Here is a 5,949-nt window from a genome sequence, read left to right as displayed (position 1 = left end):
TGAGCAAATCATTTGTAGCGTGGATGCAGCTTAAGATGTAACTGTGTGCCAAGTTTGGTTCTAAACTCATTATGTTGGAGGAGTTGGCAGACAAAAAGTAGTAATATATGCATCTATACATTATCTTAAGTAAGGAGAATAGAAATGCTGAGTTATACAAATGTTGCATCCTCTCCTAAATATAATCCTGGCCATTTTGTTACCTGTGTGGAGCAAGGATTCCCCCCCCCCCCCCCCTTGACCTACTGATTAAAAAGCTCTTTGTATGTTATTTCAATTGGAATGTAGACTATTCGTCTGGGAGACAGAAAGTTGTGCATATTCCATATCAGGCTAGTCATTAATCCTTGTGTCATGTTTTTAGATTAGGGTCAGCAGAATTGATTTCTTCTGTGGAGGTTAGCAAGAATAACAAGAAACAGAGAAACAGGAAAGCCAGCAGAAAAGATGAAAGCACAACAGCTGTAATTTTTCATAGTCATCAGAGAAACTCATACACGTATTCATGCACATACATTTATGCATGTGATATAAAAATATATGTATTATGAGGTCATGACTCATTACATGAAACAATTATTGGCTCTTTTGCTGTTCTGAACTAAGCGAGATAAATCTACAGATTTCAAAAAAAATAAAAGCAGGGGGCCGAGTCAGGGTGAGTTCTCATTTTTCCCCATGTTTTTCAAAATATATTCTTTCTCCACTGGATAAAAGAGAATAAGAATAAGATTGCTTTTCCTTTGCGTTTGTCTAAAATTCATAAAAAAGTGTTTCATGCATGAGAGATGACATTTGATTTTCTTTTGGATTGCAGTGATTGATATTGTAGTTAGAAATCCCAAGGTGCAGATGTCTGCATAAAAGCCACTTCATAACTTGCTCCATCTTTGAACAGAGGTGGTGGTTTACGACACCAACTCTCTGCCATCTATAATCCAGTTTTGAGATCCCTTCCCAGACGCCTTAACGCCCACTCACATCCTGGGCCATCTGATCTCACGAATTCGCATGATAAGGTGGGGCCAGGTTTCACAATGAACTCACCCGAAACTCTGGCTGATTGGGACCCACACCCAGTTTCACACCTTGGCTCAGTGGATTAGAGGATCATCAGGGGGTCCTTTTGTCCCTCTGTGGGGGGATACTCCCACTAGGTTTATATCTGGGACTCTCCACCATTTGACCTTAGAACTGAAGAAGCTTCTCGGATGAGAGGTGAAACGTCTTCAAGTAACTTAAAGAAGTCCAGACGCTTTTCTTTGCAAGCTCCTTTGACAACCTACATCTTGCTACACTCCTTCTTTGCTGTGCAATTGCATTATTATATCTGTAGTGATAATCAAAATGTTTTAGCATTAGCTAACAATTAACAATGGTGCTTTTTTTGTTTTTTAAGAGCTGCCCTTTATTAAAAGGTGCAACATCATACAAATAAAACTGTCCAGATTTTACTTTAATTTTACTCTTTTTTTAATACTTTACGTTACGTTTCATCTACAGTAATGCCCTCATGTTTGCACAAGGTATCTCTGAAATGTGAGAAAGCTGCTGACCCTTCTTCAGCACCAGAATTACTTCTCTGAAGCTTTTCATTGCTAACATGTTGAAGAAGTTAACTATATTAAAAAAAACGGAACTTAGCAGTTTGGTTATTTACTTGCTAATGTTGTCTCTGTTTCCATGTGTAATAACATGTCTATCATAGCTGATCTCAGAGCAGTGAAAGCAGAGCCAGCGGCAGCTTGGCTATCACACTAGTCTCCTATCAGTCTCCCTTCAAAAGCCTCAGGTTTTCCACAACTTGCAAACAATCTGATTTCTCAGATTGAAAAATCACAGCCTTTATTGAACGGACATAGGTACTCCCATGAAAATGACAGATTCCAGCAATGTTGAAGAGACGGAAGCAATTTACAGGATGGATTCTAACAGAAATCATGTAGACAGAAAGCTGTTTGCTTTGTATGGTGAGAGACTTTTTGGTATATTTTAACGGATGTATAATGGGAAATCTTGCCTTCCTTGCACTGTTAGAATGCCCACGTTGTCTCGTGTGTGATTATTGTTGACACAAGATTTTTTTTAATGTCAATTAATAGTGAGAAAATCTATAGCTGAGGAGGTTTTGTGCAGGTTGTTGATCCTCTGTCTGTGTTTCCGTCATCACACAGTTGCAACGAAATGAAAAAAAAATATGAAAATGAAAAACTCTTTGAATCTATTTAGGCTGGACCTCTCAGTAGGCCAGTTATATTCTTTAGAAGCAGTACCAGCATATTTGAAATATATTCCATTTCCTTTTATTGAATTCAAAGCAGCTGAGGTCTGTTTTGTCAAAATTCCCATGGTGAGTGATTCAGTTAAAAGCACATGCTGGCTTGCCGACTGACTGCCTGGCTATTAAGGAGGGTGTACTGTTATATTCAGGTATGTAAAAAAAGCTCTGGGTAGCTCTGAAGCATTTTTTTTTCTTTTTAATTTGCTGAAATGTGTGTCTTTTGATGGAGGAGTAGAAGATGATGTCTGGAGCAAAGTGGAATAAGAAGAGTGGAGGGATTTCAGGGAAAGACAAATGGGAATGAGGAATGGGCCGTCGAGCCCAGTGCTCAGCTAATGGATCATGTGCCTTTCCCTGGAGTGGTTGGCCTCGCCTTTTTTTTTTTTTACTGACCATGGTGCTGCTGCTCTGTAATTACCTGCAGTGAAGGGATAGCTGCTGAAAGAGGGGCCAGAAAAAGAGTAGATAAAGAGGAAGTGAATCAAGACTAACAGAATGAAGGACCAATACGATGTCAAAAGAGAAGTTCCTAAAGTGCCTGATTCATCTGACGTCAGTTTAAGATATTTAGGATTTCTGATTAGTGACAGAGTAATTTGTTTTTACTTCCCAAATCCTTTTAAGAACACCTCTCTAACCCTGCTAGTATTTTTGCAGCCATCATGAAATGAGAACTAGTCAGATGTGGCAAAAATATAAACATCTGTAACCTGTGTAGAAGTACAGATACTTGTGTTAAATAATACTCTAATAAAAGTTGAAGTACAGCTACTTTACCCAAGTAAAAGTGAGAAAGGTCAGGCTCTGAAATGTGTGATGGTAAAAAGTAGCTCTTTGAAGTACAGACATATCTACCAGCTATTTTGCTGCAAAGCTAAGTAAACCGTGTGCTATTAGCACATGTAAATACAAGTTTGTTTTTGTTTTTTTACATTTTGATGTAACCTAACACTGATCATGCATACCACAGCCACTTTGCATCAGTCCAAAATAGTGCTTTACTGTAAATTTACCACAGCGCAGCAAGCTAATGTAACAGTATTTATGTAGTATTATTCCACGTGCCACAAATGTTAGTGCAATGGGGACACACTGCCTCCCTCTCGGTGTGGCCGGTTAGGTGAGGCTGGCTGCAGTAATCACTGCAAGTCTGCCGTAGCCATACGTTAAGTATTACAGATACATAAAACTTGTTTGCTCAACTGATGGACACAGAGGGTAATAAGTGCTTAGTGGGCACGTGCCTGACACCAGTTGTATGTAGTTCTCATTTGTTTATTAATTTTGTGTAAAACAATGTATTAACGGGATGTTCTGCTGTAGTGTGCTGTGGGGAATGGCGTGTGGCGAGCCTTTGAATAACGGATAGTTAGCATGTTAGCTGTTAAATACAGCAGCTGTACCTTTAGCTAGCAAACGCACTGTGTGACAAGTGCACACAATTAATTAATTTGTTTGCTGATATTTGTTGAAAAGAAACGCATTTGAAATTACCTACATTAAAAATGGTCAGATATTTTTTTTGGGAGGTCACTCATCGAGTGTAGCACTAGCTAGATGCTAAAGTACCACCACCACAGCTTATTATAATCTGCAGAAAAAATGCTGTTGGAGATCTTTTCAGCCCAATTTAACCCGGGAGTATAGTGTTACAAATGATGCCTAAACTAAATGTTTTTGCCTCTTTTATCTCATTGTATGAAAAAAAAACCTACCAGTGACAGATACACCAAAAAGATTGCCTTTTATGTGTTATTGTCCCCTCTATTTAAACTGAAATTGGTTTGATGTTTGATGACAAACAGTGCTGGAAAATAAAGAAAATCTCAAATGCCTTAAACTTAAATCCTCACTGTACCCTTCATGGATGTTTTCACTTTCCTACACCCATTCCCGAAGTACTGTAATATTAATTGTATAATTAAATAAATATCAAATGTATTCCCGCGGTTCACCTTTCGTGGTCTTGCTGTTTTGCGGATTTTTTTTTTTGTCCAATTTTGCATGTTTTTGTTTTTTTTACAGCACATTGTGTTCTGCGTTCTGATTGGCTGTAGACCATTGTCAATCAATCTCGTGCCGTGTCTCCTCTACAGTACAGAATGCGTTCAGCTTGTCAAATTTATCTAAATCGCTAGCAGTGTGACTCTGAAGTGCTGTACTGTATGTTTGTAAGTTTTCTCCAACAAACACAAAAATGTCGATGAAATGTTTTGCACCGTTTTAATCTATAATACTAGACTTATTTTTCTACGAAGGTTTGAACTTTTAGTGTGTTTAAACAAGAGAGAAAAGTGTGAAAATGTTCATGCCTGTCGGAGAAAAGTGTATAAAGTGTGTAGTGAGGGGTTTTACAGCTGTAAAAAAAAATAATAATAAAGTTAGCTACTTCGCGGATTTCACCTATCGTGGGTTATTTTTGGAACGTAACTACCGCGATAAACGAGGAACCACTGTATCAGAAATTATTTACTTTTAACTGACATCATATTTTATAAAATTATATATTTTGGGAGAAGGGGTGAAATATTGAAAAATGAAGGTGGTGTGTTGGCCAAACAGCTGGTTAAACATAATTGTCAGGGTCCTGGGACTGGGCGACCCAGGATCCCTGAGCAGTTATGTATTATTATTATTATTATTATTATTATTATTATTATTATTATTATTATTATTATTATTATTATTATTATTATATGTATTTTGGTATTGCTGCTGCTCTCCTCCATGATTGTAGATGTGAGTGTGTGTGTTTAGGTCTGCGGGGATGCTTGGAGGATGGAGCTCAGCCACCTGCAGGCCTGAGGGGTGTGGCCCTGCGGAAGGACTGGCCACACCCGAAGCCACACACCTGCCGCTGATCAGGGCTCGTCGGGGGAGCTACTTAGGAGAGTCTTGGAGCTCCCACCGACGCGGGATCATTGCATGAGACTCCACGTTAGTCGTCCTGTTACCGAGTTAGTGTGTGTATGCCCGCAAGTTGTATGTGTCCTGACGGCTGCGTCTTTTGTTTCCCGCAGGAGGAGCGTGGAAGACACGGGAGCAGCGAGCACCGGGGGGTGCTGACACGGGAGCGGAGAGCACAGAAACACGGACTATTCACGGGGAGACACGACACGGGAGTCTGGGAGAACACGGGGATTTATTGCTACGTTGTTTTTCACTTTGTAAATAAACACTGCCTATACATAGAGCACCGCGCCTGGGTCCTCCTTCCCCACTCCTTCCACGGTGTGCCATGCCATACCGTGACAATAATAGTGATTTCTCAGAGATGCTATAATGAAAGTCCCAGGTTCAGCCTGCACCTGTTCCACCTGCCTGTTTTATTAAACTCCTCTCTATGATCAAGGCTTTCCTTGCTAACATTCACACATGGAGTTAGTTCAGGGAGGTCCATGAACCAATGAACATGCTCCATGCACCACTCAGCAGGCCATTTGTAAATATGTGTACAAATGGTTGTATGTCCTTTGTTGCTGACATTTATTGATAAAAACAGTACAAAAAACCAACCATTTGTACACATATTTACAAATGGCCTGCTGAGTGGTGCATGGAGCAAGTTTTGGGTGGCTTGCGACCTAAAATCCAAGTACACAGATGCAAAAAAAATCAGGCCACTGTGCGATGTGTTCACTGCTACAGGTACACATGTGGTAAATGCA

The 5,949-nt window shown here is 39.7% G+C and overlaps 1 long non-coding RNA gene across 1 annotated transcript; it reads left to right on the top strand.

Annotated features, from left to right (window-relative positions):
* Nucleotides 1-5,044: 5,044 nt before the first annotated feature.
* LOC146568801 (uncharacterized) lies at nt 5,045-5,474 on the top strand. Its single transcript, XR_014893651.1, has 2 exons — nt 5,045-5,218; nt 5,302-5,474. It is a non-coding gene; the product is annotated as an uncharacterized LOC146568801 (long non-coding RNA).
* The last annotated feature ends 475 nt before the right edge of the window (nt 5,475-5,949 follow it).

The sequence above is a fragment of the Mchenga conophoros genome, linkage group LG8, assembly GCF_057382185.1.
Source record: "Mchenga conophoros isolate Kocher_MC1m ecotype Shallow Benthic linkage group LG8, M_conophoros_male_GT1.1, whole genome shotgun sequence".
In the NCBI taxonomy this organism is placed as follows: Eukaryota; Metazoa; Chordata; class Actinopteri; order Cichliformes; family Cichlidae; genus Mchenga; species Mchenga conophoros.
Note: the sequence above shows the minus strand (reverse complement) of the source record. Positions and strands in the feature narration are given on the sequence as shown.